Source organism: Haliaeetus leucocephalus, unplaced genomic scaffold (assembly GCF_000737465.1).
Source record: "Haliaeetus leucocephalus isolate CR32 unplaced genomic scaffold, Haliaeetus_leucocephalus-4.0 Scaffold545, whole genome shotgun sequence".
Lineage (NCBI taxonomy): Eukaryota > Metazoa > Chordata > Aves > Accipitriformes > Accipitridae > Haliaeetus > Haliaeetus leucocephalus.
The window spans coordinates 969,730-985,979 of NW_010972981.1; positions in this window are offsets into that span (position 1 = coordinate 969,730).

Below are 16,250 nucleotides of genomic sequence, written 5' to 3' on the forward strand. Positions count from 1 at the left end.
CGGTGACATCGGGGGGCCGGGGCGGGCCAGGGCAGGGCCAGCCCGCGGTGGGGACACACCGGGGAGAAGGCACAGGGCCGGTGCCCCGTCCCTGTGTGCGGTGACGAGCCGTGGCGGGAGCGGAGCCTGGCCGGCTGCAGCGTGAGGTGGCTTCTGGCAGGCAGTCACCCGAGAGGTTTTTCTTTCCAGGTGCGGGGAAAGCCGCTCGCAGGAGCACTGCGTATTGCGCCTGGGGCGGTGGAACAGGGAAGGACGTGTCCTGCTCGTGGGCGTCTGGTGAAAAGCACCAGGTCAACGCGTGGACGGCAGCGCGAAGGTGGCTGCGAAACCTTAAAAAAGCCTTTGTATGAGCACACGCTTTTTATACAACGTACAGCGTTGTATAAAAAGACCCAGGTGGTCCCTTGGGTGGGAGTAGCTTGCGCTGGGAAAAGGAAATGTTATAACCTTTCTTTCGGGGTAGGATTTGCCCGGGAAGGGAAATTAATTAGCGATGTAGCCACCATGCGCCAGCTCTCGGGCAGAGCCAGGCTAGCTCAGTCCCACTTCTGTCCTGACTATCTCAGCTCTGAGGCAGGCCAAAGGGTTTCATGGCCCAGAGCTACCCCACACCGTAGCCCTCTTGGCAGCACTTCTCAAAGCCTGCATGGTGGTGGGTAATACCTTTGCCATACCTAATTAGTGGGGATATTTTTTTCCTGGACTGAAGCTGTCTCCCCAGGCTTCTTCCTAGTTTGCCTCCCGATACACACAGAGCGATGCAAATCCTCGCAGAGTCTCCTGCTGGGTCTTCCAGGGGCTTAGGTGGAAGATGGCAATGGTACAAACGGTGCTTCTTCCTGCAAGGAACTTCAACCCCTGTGACTCTGTTGGTGATGGGGAAGATTTGGTTCATGGTTTTTACCTCGGCTGTGCTCCTCTTTGGCTGTGCAGCAAAGGCACGTAAACGTGTCCTGGACAGCTTGCTGGTTTTGCAGGAAAATCTCGGGTCATCTGCTTTTGATCGGGTTTTGACTCTATTTCTTAAGTAATAACAATTTATTTCCAAGCAAATGTGACTGTAGCTACACAGTAGGTGACAGCTGTGCATCTCCAAAACAAGCTCCTAGCAGGATTTCTCCATGCATTTTGTGAGGGACCTCGTGTAAGTAACCACTCAGCCTTCAAACTGCTTTTTGCAGTTGACGTCAGGATCCTGTGTTGTTGCTGAGACGTCAGCTGTAAGGTGCTTCTGGACTTCAGTGACAGAAGGATATACCACCTACAATTCAGAGAAAAATCGGAACCATTTTTAGAATCCAACTGAATATTAAACTTGGTGAACGTGCAACTATAATGCTGACAATGAGAACTTTAATCCTACTAACTTGAAAACCTCTTAGCAAATTAGCTCAGTAGGTTTTAGTAGCTGGTTTGCAATCCCCTTTCTCTGCTCATACTCCTTATATGGGGAAAAGCCCATGTCCTTTAAGGCTGGGAGGCTCAAACACAAACGCTTCTATAGGAGTTTACAACCAAACTGAAAGGAGCTTGAATCTTGCGGGTTGCATATATGTGGTGACACAATTTGGCCCCGTTTTATTGCTCAGACATGCTGTTTCTGGGGAAACCAACCCAAATCTCCTTCTTGTTGCTTCATCTTTATAGTAAAAAGTGAAGGCTTGGCATGCAGAGTACCCAGCACAAACACAAACTGCCAACATTTCATTTCACTGCACGGCAGTTTTCCTGCTGAATTATTCCTCCTTGCAAGACCCTGCAAAGGAAAAGACATGCGGACTATCTAATCATCACGCTCCCGAGAAAGAGTGAGGATGTACGGTCCTTTCCTCCGCTTAGTGCCAGGAGGCCACGAGCTGTGTACGCACCGAGAGCCCCGTCCTGCAACTGTGCTCAGGCGAGACTGTCTTTTGAAATAAATCTTCTCCTTGACTCTTTCCTTATTTCTATGTTAGGCTTTCTACTACCCCAGTAAATGGCTATATATTCCTCAGCTTCTGACCTAATTATTTGTAGGATAGAAGTACAACCTGGACAAGATTAACTTGATTTACTAATAAAAAGCAAACCAGCATATCCAAATGGCCAGATGCATTTCATGGTCATTAATTAAAGCTTTTGAATTTTTTCTGTGAAATAAATATTGTGATACTTAGCACCTGTATTTAGTTTTTTATCTGTTTCAAACAATTTTAAAAGGGGGTGTGTGTGTCTATTTATTTGCACTCTCTGGTAGAAAAATTGAATTAGAAACAGTTCGAATGACTTATGCCAAAGTCATATATGTGTGAGTCATCCATACAGTGTCTGGTCTATCTACTCGTTCTGAATTTTTCCTCATTATTTACTAGAACATTTTAATGAATATTCACCATATTACAGTAGATGCATTTGCTGTGTGCAAGTCTCTAGGCTTTTAAGAACACTCATAGCACAGATTAATCACTTGATGTCTATTTGGTACAACATCATATGAAGTCCAGGTTTCCTTTACCATTGCTCCTCAATCTATAAATAAGTAATAACCTTTCCTACTTTTTGTTTGAAATAGTTGAGCTCGCTTTTCACGTATCATGGACTAACTTGGTAATTAAATCAATGGCTACATTGGGGTAACATTTAAATATTTTTATTGCTTCTGACGCTTAGGTAAATCAAGTAAGGCTGCCTGCCTCTCAGGGTACTGGAACTGCTTACATTTATACAGTGATTTTACATCTTTGTCTAAGAGTCACATCTTCATTGATAGCAAGTCAATAGTCATTTTATATTATTTTTTCTATCTCTTTATTATTCATATCAGGAGTAGACACCCATTGAAGGTAATACCTGGAAGTGTTTGGGACTCAGCCGTTAGAAGTTTACACAGATAACCGATCACTCAAAAATTTCAGAATGTGAGATCAAGGACTCATTTGTTTCACATCCTCCTCACACGGAATAGGAAGCCTAAACTGTGGAGGTGGGACACGGCATTTCTGTGCATGTCACAGGCGGTCTCTGGCGTGCAGCGCTGGCTGTTGGGGTGCCTGCTCGGAGAAGCAGATCTGACTCAGGAGCTCCGGGACTGGACTGAGGTGCCTCAAACATGGTGTGTTGCAGAGATGAGAATCGCAGTACGTCCGTCCTGGTTTGGATCCAGGCCCATGTCATTGACTTCGTATGTCTGAAGAGAAACCAGAGGTGTGAGTTCACCAGGTAATTGCGCAGGGTGGGTGGGCTGGTCCCTCCGTTGAGCAGAGAGCGAAGACAGGCAGGTTAGACTGAGCACCTCGCTGCATGGTAGCTCTGTTCTCTGAAGGGACCCCAGCCTCTCTGAGAGCTTTTTGACACCTCTGGTGGCAAACAAGGCCCCCAGCTCTGCATGCCCTGTGACAGGGGAGTCCACACCTGCAGCTGCCTTACACGGCTGCGGTGTTGGCCTTGCCACAATCCATGCCTGATAACCCATGGTGGAGCAGCCAAGCCAAGCTGTTTGAGCCTGGAGACCTTGGATCCAGTGCTAGGTTTATGAAGTTAGGGCAATTAGCAGGTTCACCAAGTGAGTTGTTTCCACTGGCAATGATTTTGTATGTACAGTGACTGTACATTTCATCTGAACACAGCTTTTACATTAAATCACTAATTTTTTTGGCTTGCTCAGTGAGAATGCAAATACTTACATAAACTTCACAAATAAATTAGTGACTCTGTTTTGTTCAGTTCACATGCAGATTTAATTGGCCACCTGAAAGTTAGCAAACATGACACAAGTTGTCTGCAGGCAATACAGATATTGTTCATATTTTCTGTGTGTATCTTAGAGAATAGTGACTTTGAATATGTCAATTACGGATGACTGCAAATATGCACCGTCTTGTCCTTATGACACTCATTCTCTCCTCTCAGAATTCCCGTCTTCATTAGTGTTGTCTTTGCCTAAATTTAGCGATTCTATGTTACAGGTTGCCTCCTGCTGAGCCTTTTTATGGTGTTGAGGGTAGCACGACCTGAGCAGGTTCTCAGGGTATTCCTGTCATAGAGGTAGCTATTTCTATAATTTATTAGCCAGACACATTTGGGGATTTGCCTAACAGAAGAAAAAAATATTAAGGCAGATGACGAAGAACAAAAATGGGTAATATGACAAAAGCAGTTTGCGCCCTACTCATTACATGAACGAGAGTAAATGAGATGGTTGAAGCAGTCTCCAGTACTAAAGGACTCCCATGACTTAGTTGGAAAATGCTTGCAATGTGAGAGGGACCAGACATGCGGGTAGACAAAACGTCAGTTCTGAGTCCCTTGGAAAACCAAGAAGGTCCTTTTATTTCTCCAGAAAGTTTTTCACAACAAAAGGATGCAGAAATCCGCCAGCGAGTGAAACGGGGAAGGCGAAGGAGTGCTGGCTGGAAGGACATTTTGGTAATACTTTCAAGATGGCAAGTTGTGATTTCCTGCACTATGGATGAGGTTATTGTTGGCAGGAGGAATGAGAGCTTTCTGCTCTCCCTGCTTGGGAAAGAGGGTACTGCGTGGTGTAGCCTTCTGGTGCTTCATAGTATTGTCTGCATTTTATGAGAGCCGATTAAAACCCCCACGCTTTTTCTATACACTCAGCATTCCAACTCCATGTAGGACCACTGTAGACTGCTGCCTGTAGGAGGCATTAAAACCCGGTTTTCAGCCAAAAATGCTGTCCTTCCATATCTCTGGAGGACTTCTGATGTGGCTATATTTTTTCACATATTGTACACTTAGTGGAACACCTCTGTGTCAAAGGGACTCCTTTTGAGAAGGGTTGTGCAAGGGAATGTGCTATTTTGCATTAGATATGCTCCCTCAACAAGAAATACAACTCTCAACAAAGCAAAGTGTTATGCTTCATAGCTCCAAAAAGATGTCCAAAGTGTAGTCTTCTGCAAAATATGCAACAAAGTCCTTGTAATCTAATCTTGTACTGTCACAATGCTTGTCTGGTTAACTGACCATCCCAAACAGGAATGGTATATATGTACAGGATCAGTTGATAGTTATACCTCTGACTTTGCCCATAGTTACCGTGGAAGGGACAAAAATCATCCAAAGGCAAAGGACCTTCACATACAATAATATTTCATTCACAGGGTTTAAGTTGGCTATTTTAGTGGCTCCTCAAGAGCTAACTGTAGGAAATCTCTGCAGCCATAAGGTGTGTCAACCCTGAAGCCCTGAGAACTGCTGGTAGACTCTGGAAGAGCAGCAGCACACTTGGAGAGAAGAGCTGACATCTCTGCAGTCTATGGGGGCTATGGCAGCACCTGGCATGGAAGAACTTTCTCCTTCCAACCACAAATGCCTTGCTTCTTGGTTTGCCTTTGGTCAGACGCACTGCTACAGCTCCTAGAGCTACTTTCTAATACATGGTGACTTCAGAGAAGCAGGCCTGGGCAGGTCATATAACTGCTTTGGTATAAGGTAGCAGCTGCTTTTATGGAGACCATATTAAATGTCAGAACACCTGGATAATGAGACAGTGAGATCCTTTCAGTGAGGAGAAGACAAGACTACCAGCTGTGTAGCTGAACAGTAGCCTGTCATCTACCAAAGTCATGACAGGAATCTGTGCATTTCTTTGTTTCAATAGCCATAGCCCTTTGGACACACATGGTGTGTGGTATTTCTCATGAACATCTCAGTCCCATACGCTTGCATTTAATAAACTGCTTTTCAAAAAGTGTTAATTCTGACCCTCATGATAAGACCAGCTTATGAAAACATTGGGATGTTATTGGCTGTAGCTAGCTTTGATATGCATCCCTTATCATGTGCCCTAGCATCTGGGCCCCAGCTGACTTACAGAAATCCCCTGGGCGTTTTCTCTAAGATGCAGAGAGTGTTTGATGATTTCCTTCAAGAACGGGCTTTATTTTCCCACCTGCTGGCTCAGCTGGTGTTGGATGTTGACTCTGTCCCAGTTCTTGCTTGCTGGGTCCTGGGAGCCTGAAAGGTGATTGCAGTCACATCAGAGTTAACTGCAAAATATGAGGAATAAGGATAGCTAATGAGAAGGGGATTATAATTGCTCTACTTGGTATTTTCACAACTTCTCATTTCATCTATACTCTCAGCAGCTAGTAAGAGTAAACATAAAGGCTCCTTAGCCTGTGTCTAACCTGTCTGGATGTCAGTATGTCCGTGTACTTTTGCCGTCCACAAAAGTTCTTGGTCATGGCAAGAATACTGAGAGGAGGGAAAAATGGAGCTGAAGGAAAGACTTTTGAAGAAATAAAAGGAAGACAAGGGCAGAGGGAGGGGTCAGGGAATGCCTGATCCAAGACTATGCAACAAACTGATGAGGGAAAGGAAAAGGAAAGGGGGAGAGGACAGGAGGGGAGAACCGAGAGCTGAGCGGGACCCTGTGAGGAAAGCGGAGGGCACAGGGTGGGAACAGAGGGACGCTGAGCAGCAAAAGACAGGTCAGATGAGAAGCGAGGGTGGAGGTAATTAGATCGGCAAAGTGCTAGGAATAGGGGGCTGGAAAGTGAGAGAAATAGGAAGGTCTGGGCAAGGTAGCTGTGACTGGAATGGAGAGCTTGTAATAAACCTCTAAATCTTGTTCCCCAAAGAAGTTCGATGTGCCTATAAAAATAGACCCATGTTATGTGGAATTTAACATGCCTATATTGTACCTATAAACATAACACTAGATGGATTTAGACCTATGCATGGCGTGCTATACAGTATAGTCACGAATATAGAGTTGGAATGAGGAATTCCTGCCAAAACTGGCGGCGTGCTGCCTGCGCTCACCTGTGCAGCGCAGCAGCTCAGGGGGAGCCGGAGGACGGGCAGGTCGGGATGTCGAGGCAGCGGTGGCCCCAGGACCATCGCATCCCAGCCCCTCCTTGCTCCTCCGTCGTGCCCTTATGGGTCTGGCCGACCCCCCCCGTGTCCCCCCCCGGCCGTGGGCGCAGGCAGCGGCGGGAGCGGGGCCGTCAGCCTGTGCCCGGGCGTGCGGGGTGCGCGCCGGGCTACCTGGCAGGCACCAGTTGCCATCTAGTGGCTATTTTAGGACTATCTGTGCGTGGAAAAGAATTTTTTTTTTTTTTTCCCCAACCAACCTGCCACCCAGCCATTGCTTTTCTAGAGAAGATTTGCACGATTCGTGCCCCGAAGCCACCTGCGTGACTTGCACAGGAACAACGGGGCTGATGCACCTAATGGAGAGTGGGCTTCCCTTTCTGTAGCGTGCACCGAGTTTGGCCTTGCTTTGCAATCGGACAAGTTACTCACCTGCTTCCCAGGTGTAGATTTTGCAGGAGGAGAGGGCTGGGAAACTCTCAAGACCAGCCAAGTGAGACCTCAGCCCTGCTGGGAAAAGGCTGGCTCCCTTACTGGCAAAACGGCAGCGCTTCCAAGGAGTTCAGCAGCACCAGGATCTTCACCTCTCCCTTGTAACGATTCTGGCCCCTAATAGATTATTTGAATATGCTGAAAGTTTTTCCCATTATATTTTAGTATATTCACCCTTGCCAGATCCCAATCAGACCAAGACATGATATTCTAGCTGTTGGGCAAGCAGAGAGCAAGTACTGGTCCGACGGATGTGTTGCACTTTGGCCCCAGACCATCTCTCTCCCCTGGTCAATGAAAATTGAAGGGCTGGTATGGATGGACTGGTTCAAGTCTGATGCCCTTGAGTGGAAACAAAAGTAATTGGACTTCTTTCCCTTTTTTAAAAGCTGCCAGTCACTTTCCCATTCTTAATTCCCCCCTCCCCCCCCGAAGAAAAGGGGGGATAAAAGCTGAGAAAATTTGAGAAAGGTGTGAAAAGAGGGAGAGGAGCGAAGGAATGAGATCTGGGAAGGGTGCCCTGTATTCACTGGTGTCTTTGAACAATCCAGTTATCTCAAGAAATCAAATGGACAAATCCCAAGAGAAGAGTTAGGTGAACTTACTTAGAAAAGTGAAATTAAAAAACCCCATTTTGTTATTTTGTTAAAAAGGAAACAACTATGAAGGAATGGAAGAATTTTCCTTCTCTGTCTCACAGAGTTCCTCAGAACAACACATCCCCATACCCAGCACTGTGGTAGCATTTGCTTGTCTTTGTGTTCACTTATGAAGGTTTATTTCATTTTGGATTATTGCCATTGTGGTATATAATCATAGTAGCAAATATTATCCAATTGTTTTTTAAATACTTAGTACTTACACCCTGATCCTATTGCTGCCTTCAGAAGCGAAACTTCCCAAAATCTGAAAATACAGTAAAATTGTATTAAGAACTATTATGAAGTTACTTAGTCTAAAAACTACTTAGCAACAACTGAAAACATCAGTGTTATCAACATTCTTCTCATACTGATCCCAAAACATAGCACTGTACCAGCTACTAGGAAGACAATTAACTCTATCCCAGCCGAAACCAGGACAAACGGTAACTGGATGTGTTTTGTTCATGCAAGAAAAATGAAGCTAGCAATATGCCTGTAACAGTAAAGCTTTGTGAATGTGTTATATGGCATAGCTGCCTTTCTCCTTTCTTGGCTACACTAGAAGAAGCTCCTTGGTCTGCTAGCTCCAGGCTAAGGCAAACTAATGTATACCTGCAAAGCTTGACTGCAGGGCAAAAATCTGAAGCCTTCATATGAAAAAAAGGTCAGCAAAAAACCCAAACTGTAGAAGTCTTAACAGTGGAAAAAACAACCTCTCTCTTTTTTTTTTAAAATGCAGAACACTTTCCTTGTTTTATATGTTTAGTGCAAAACAGAAGAAAACTTTGCTTTATGCTTCTTTCTAAATTGAGGCTTTCATGCTGTTCCTCCTTTTCTTTTTATTTTTTTTTTTCCAGTGGGGAAGAGGGAAAGAAATATATGAGACACTGAAAGTTGAGAACAAAAACATTTTCGATTTTTAAAAACAGAAAAGTAACAAAACTAAATTAAGCAAAATGAAAGTCTTCGAGGGGGTACCACCCTGCTGTAAAGAGATACGGTCATATAAGAAATAAAAGGCATAAATTGCAACAGAAAATTTCAGGTTAGAAAAAATATTTTAAATCTCAACAATAAGGGTTATGTGACATGGGGGACTGCCATTGCTGGAGATCTGTAGGGTCTGGTTAGACATCTCACATATTTGGAATAACCTGGAACAACCTGCCTGCTGGATCAGCCGGTCTTTGCCTCCTCCCAAGGCAGTGGCTTCCAGGCAGCTGACTTCCAGAGCTGCCTGTGCCGGACCTTCATAAAGAAATGAACTAACTAATTACAACCTCCAGCCCCCTCTTTGGCAGTCCCATCACACCTACCCCTGCAGGGAGCGGGGAAGGGGAAAGGCACAACCTCCCAGTGCTTCCCCTGGGCCCAGCAGCCCGCCATGCAAATCCCATATCCCTGGTGCCTTCCCTCTTCCACTTCCATGCTCAGTCTCTGCCACCCAGCCCTCCTCTGCTCCAGAAAAGGAGCCCACCAGGAATGTGCCCAGGAGTGTGGGAGTCCCATTTTACTTTGATTAAAGCTTCCCCAAAAGGATATTTCCTGTGCTTGAGGGCCGAATAGAGTTCAAAGTTCAAAATTAGTTGAAAGAAGTTTTATCATTAGTTATTTCTTTTTTTTTGTTTAAGTCGCCTTATATTGCCTATTTACTTAGCCTGAAAAATCCTGGCTGAATAGAGTTAAATAAGCACTATATTACTGAGCAATTCTTAGCTTTTGTTTATATAAAAAGAGCAGAGTGAACCTATCATTGTCTGAAAGGAAAGTCACATTCCAGATCTCTGCTTGCTTTGGGCACCGAAGCAGGAATGACTATTTAATTTTAACATTTTAAAATTTATATACTGGAACTGGTGCTGGAGTATCATGAATGTGATCACTGAGCATTTTTCTCTTATGGATTCATCTTTATTCATTCATCTTAATATATGTTGACTTATATAAATCATTGCATAGCAAGTGTGACATGTTACAATAAAATCTAGAAAAGGAAGGGACATCATTAGAGGGTTAAGTTGTCCAGCTGACAGTAAGACTGATAGCTTTGATGTTCCTCTGTTATTCTCAGTTACGTCCTCAGTAGATGCGGAGAGGCACAGCCAGTGCCTGTGCTGTCTGGCTGTGTGATCAGCAAAGGAACCCTGTTTAAAAATATGGCTCAATTTTGGTCCAGTCATGTGGTTCGCTAGTGAGGGAGGGTCCAAGTTACGCTGAAATACGTGGTAGAGCTTTTTATTAAGCCAGGTAAGAGCTGCACTTTGTGTGTGGCTTAGCTGGAGCCATGTATAAACATTGTCCTTCCATGAGGAAAAGCCCCAAACGGAGCTTGCCATGACTGCAGCAGGTATGTCATCTCCAAACCGAACTCACAACTGACAGAAAGGTTTGTATTTCCCCAGTGGAAATCATATTATTTTCAATGTATTTGGTGACATTAGAGATCAAGGCTCTCAGACAGCTTTTCTACATTACTGAGTACCTTAGCTTGCCAATAAGAGATGTTGGTGGTGAGGACAGAGATGCACACCTGCAGTACACCTGTGTCTTGCATTCACTGTTAACCCTCAGCAGTTATGTTAGTGCCTGTGAACGCTCAATAAATAAAAGCTAAGCTAAGCTAACAGCAAGCAAAGGGGTGACATTATAGCCACCAGTCCCAGCAAAGTACTTGTAATAATTTTTCAGTACTTGCTTTTCACCTCTACTTTCCAGTCTGTGTCTGGTCTACCTATCATATCCTGCATAGAGTAAGTTTTTTACGTTGTACTAATGAAGAGCTACATCTCAGTGCTAGCAGGGATCAGTAAAGGAACCCAGTCTGTCCTCCTGCATAGTCTAGGTCATTGGTTGCCTATCTTGTCATTTCTACATCACATCCATGCTGAGGTTGCAAGTTTCACAAGCGGTGGTGGTGAGGTTTGTCCTGGTTTTGGCTGGGATAGAGTTAATTGTCTTTCTAGTAGCTGGTATAGTGTTATGTTTTGGGTTCAGTATGAGAAGAATGTTGATAACACTGATGTTTTCAGTTGTTGCTCAGCAGTGTTTATACTAAGTCAAAGATTTCTCAGCTTCTCCTGCCCAGCCAGCAAGAAGGCTGGAGGGGCACAAGAAGCTGGGAGGCGACACAGCCAGGACAGCTGACCCAAACTGGTCAAAGGGTCCATACCATGTGATGACCATGTGATGTCATGCCCAGTATATAAACTGGGGGGAGCTGGCCTGGGGGTGCAGATCGCTGCTTGGGAACTAACTGGACATCGGTCAGCAGGTGGTGAGCAATTGCATTGTGCATCACTTGTATATTCCAATCCTTTTATTATTATTATTGCCATTTTATTATTGTTATTATTATAATTTTCTTCCTTTCTGTTCTATTAAACTGTTCTTATCTCAACCACAAGTTTTACTTTTTTTTTTTCCCCATTCTTTCCCCCATCCCACTGGGTGGGGGGGAAGTGAGTGAGCAGCTGCGTGGTGCTTGGTTGCTGGCTGGGGTTAAACCGTGACAATGTTGAAAAGAGTAGTACATCAAAAAGCCAGTAACATCTGCCCCCACTGCTCCCACTTTGCCTTTCAAGTGTCAGTATGCCAACCCAAAACAAATACACAAAATAAACCTCATTGTTGCTGATGCTTTCTTTTTTTTTCTATGACTTTTTTTTAGATAATCTTCACATAAGCTGTTTCCCACAAGGGAAAACTGAGCTGCCCTGACCTAGATTGTGTCTCTAGAATGCAGCAAAGGAAGAACTTCCACAATGCTGAGGCCACAGAGCAACAAGGGGCCTGTGATTATAAGAGGATTTACATTAATAATAATTAATATTGTGATATCTTCCTTGGAGTTAGATACCTACTGGGTGTCACACCACCTCAGCAGGAATCCTGCACAATGCCTGGGGAAGCAGCCAGGCTAATCAGGTGCCTCGTGAGATGTCCAAGCTGGACAAACAACCCTTCAAAGTCTTGTACACGTATGCCCCTACCATCCATTTCCTCAATACACTATGGAGTGAAACAGTCATCTGGAACGTGGACAGTGAGACCTGGTCCCTAGCTCCTGCTTCAGCAAGTAGGACACATCATGGGCTGTGAAATATCTTAACAGGAGAGAAAGTAGTACCCACCTTCGGACACCCCACAGCCTTCCTTCCTGAGACAGGTTCAAGCCCCCCGTGCTCTAACCACAGCATAAAAAACCCCCTTCTTTCTTTCTGTCCTTGGAAGAAAGGCCAACAGTGGTCCATCCTTGGTGAAACCTAAGGAGAAGGTAGATATCATCTTCCAGCACTACATGCTTCTCTTTGAGGAGCTAATCCTAGATGTTTCCTACAGGCCAGTGCTGTCAGCTTCCAGGACACCTTGCTTAGCTTTGTGGATCGCATCTGAGGATCTAAGTCTCCTAATACAGGAAGCTTTGATGCTTCATTTGGCTTCCTAACTTCTTCGGGGAGCCAGCTGGCTTAAATTCAGATGTTTCAACATTAGATCTAGTTTAATCTTTGAGCGCAACCCCAACCTTTATATCAGTTTTAGAAATGGGGCTTCAGTTCCTAAAGAATCCTGAATAATCTTGTCCCATGTCAGAATTTAAAGCAATGTCTGGACCAGCCAACATTGTGTTCTTGCACAGTGAGTTGGGACAGCCTGGTACTTTCTTATCCCGGCTATGGTACAGTGAGTCTGGACAAGTAGGCACCCCCTTAACTGCACCTGAAACTCCTGTCGCCTGGATCCATACCTGAGACTCCTGCTGCTTGGGTCATGACTCTCTGTTGTGGTTATCTGACAAGAATTAAGGCCAGAATGAAATTACAAGGACCGAAGTCAACCATCTCACGAACCTATAAGCAGCGGTCCCAAGTGAGGCCCTTTGATCTCTCCTGGACCACAGCGGGCTGCAACCAGCATCTCCCTCGGAGGGGGACACCTCGCAGAGCTCGCTGACTCGCCAGTTTGCGAAAATCGGACGACTGCCACCGAAAGCTGATACCCTTCACTCCTTGAGGCTCAACCCTTTGCCTGTTGAGAAATGCCGAGACATTTGATGTGAATATTTCACTGAAATCGAGGGGAATTTTTGACAGGTACACCTCTCTCTCTCTTTATGTCTGTGTGCATGCAAGTGTGAATTGACCTAGGTATATTCTATTGAATCACTTTGTAAATGTTAAATTAGTCAGTGATTAAGTTTTACTAAATCTTGTCATTTACCTCAAACTGTAAATGAACCTCGGACTGCTGCTACACACATAATCCCTTAGACATAAACCGTTGACCAAGTCTGGGACTAGGAGTGGATCCAGCTGCACCTAAGCTCAACAGAAGTTTAGAAAGCAAGGGGGTCTGCTCTGAGCCTCGTGAGTCAACGGGACGGTCTCCCCTACCGTTCTGTACCCCCAATCTTTGTACAAATCATGAAAAATGAATTCTAACTTGATCTTTGTTTGTACGTTTCTCCCTTCCTCTTTTGGTGTCTCTAGAAATCATTCTAGTTTGATTCTAACTTGATTTTTCTTTGTACACTTCATCCATGTATTAAGTAACAGAGTGAAGCTTGCCATCAAACTTTGTGAAGCTGCACTTTTATAAACTCCTATGAAATCACTTTTGCTAATACCTTTGACGGTGATTTATAAGTGGCCCAAACCACTCATTCGCGACAGAAGCCTCCTTGTTTTGTCACTAGGAAAAGATAAACCCCACAAATCAGCTCACTGTCCATTTATACACCAGTTACTCGATACAGAGGTACCATAAATGCATGTAAGAGCTAATGGTGCACCTGGAGGACCAACTTAAGTGTACTCAAATCCATGGAATAATGGAAGGGTGATTCCACATCCCCTTTCTGCCACATGGCCATCTTCTTTGTACAGGCAGCAGTATTTGCACAGCCCCATCAACAGCTGGTTTAGGAAACCAACCACATTAAAAACTAATCTGTAATTTTGTTTTGTAGAGGAAATTTCAGGCTTCCTGGTCCAGCAGTCTATGACTGTACAACTCAACACTGGCATGGAGAAAGGCACTGGCCAAGGGACAGAAGAAGAGGGAAGGTGAAAGGTGCCTTGCAGTCGCAGCCTCTGAAACCCTACCCTAGGCTAATTAATTGCACAGTCAGTGCCAAAAAATCTATTCCTGCCCTACTAAGTTACGGCCATTTCAAACCGTATTTTTCCTCCCTGGTTGGTTGGCAAGAGCGTTATGTTCCTAGCTTGAAATACAGCTATCTAGGGACTCCCAGAGAGACATTTACTTTTATTATGTTTTTCTTTTGGACTTTATTCACAAAGCCAGCAAGGATAAGAGCTAAAAAGCTGAGATTTGAAAGAGGAAGGGGGTTTAAATCAGAAATAGCCTTTCAAGGAATTTTGGTGAAACATCAGAATCTGGAAACAAAGACTAGAATGTAGATAGAATTTCCTTGGTGTTTAAACTTTCATGTTTTAGTGGGAAAAAACACTCTGCTTGAAACCAACCCAGGATTTTTGAGAAGCTGATGGAAGTAATGGAGTGTGACGTACATAGCTGGGACAAGGAATCTACTGGAAGAAGTAAGCACAGTATCTTTAAGAAGTTGCCAAAACCTGCAGAAGGCTGACACAGGCAATTTCCTCTGAACTGAAGGTACAAGCAAATGAAATAGATGGAAGGCTGCTGAAGACGTGAAGATAAGAGCCTTCTGAGCTCGTATATGAAATGATCAAGCAGGCCATGTTGAGAATACGTAAGTTACCAAGAGCTTGGAGTAAGTATATGCTATATGAAGGTGCAGTTGACTTTAAGATGTTCACATTAAATCTTAAAACTGAAAACATTTCACATGGAATGACTTCAATGGGAAGAGAACAAAAATCTAGCAGTTAAATTCACTCTTTACAATATAAACAGGTACAGCTCCAATGAAATCACAGGCTGCTTTGGAAGGACACGTACAAGTCACTCAGCTTCAGGGCAGCAATTCTCTTCAGACCAGTGATTCTCAGCATCACAGAAGTCCCACGACCTCTTCCAAAAGCAAGGAGTGACAAGAGTCTGTGGTGGCAAATGGTCTTTTCCCAATGCAGAACTTGATAGAGGTATCAGACTTCAACCACTTTTAGTGTTGACTCCTAAGCCTGTATTGGACTTGCATCATAGTGGACCTCTGTTGATAGTCACTGTGACCAGGAGCACCTGCTGCTCTTGGTTGCCAAGTCTTATGGGATAAATTTTTACTGAGTCTCTGGACATATAAAGGCAGCTCAGGACAGTATACAGCCTTCGAGGGATCAGGGCCAGGGGTGGTTCTGTACACATGATGCTCTCAGAACATAGGCTGAGAGAGAAGAAACAGTGGACATATGTATTTGGGATGGATGTCACACACTGAAGAAAACCGAAACAACTGAGAAGTACATGTGTTACGAGAGAAGCTGTTGGAACAGAAAACTGAAGCATTTAGAGATCTGCCAGTATCAGCAAAAACTTTGTCCCAGCTGCTGAGTGCACCTACTGACTTTGGATCAGGTTCTAGAGGGAAATTTCACCAGTTGCAAGTCACAAGCTTGCCAGACCCCATCAAAAAATGAAAACTGCAAATGAACTTTTACTGATGAGCCCTTAGTTGGTTTAAAAAAACACCACCACAAAAACCCCAACCAAACAAAATCCAGTTGTGTGATTTAAAAACTATATAGTAGATTACTGTCTTCAATCTAAAATACCATGGGGTTAAGAGATGCAAATAACCTTTAAGCAGAATACACTAGAAAATGAGGAGATACTGACAACTAGCCAACAGTCAGCTGGTTGACATAGGCAGCTGAGGTAGGGTAAGCAGGATTCAAGTTCTCGTTCTGTAAAACTCAGCAGGGGGACTTGAACTCCATCTTCCACCAGGACATCTCTGGTTCACTCAATATTGTAATATTCAGAGAAAGGAAGCAGTTCCAAGAGAAGGAACTGGAAGAAAAAACAGCTACTACAACATAAAAAAAATAGCCAAGCAGTTTAGAAATTTGCAGGGTAGCCATGTTCTTCCACTAAAGGTGGCAACAAACTGCCTCGAGCAAATCTCGCCATAAAACACTTTCAGGACATTGTTTCATCACAGTGCAGAATAGTATTTTTTTCCTGAACTCTCTAAATTTGCATGGGGTAGGAAAGTATAGTTGCTTTATACATATGCCAAGGTTCAAGCTGGACTACAACCCTACCTTCTGAACAAGATGGATGTGCCTCCTGCTGCACCCAAGGGAAAACTGATTCCTCTGCCCCCTTTCCTTCCTTGTGCTCAGGAAGGGC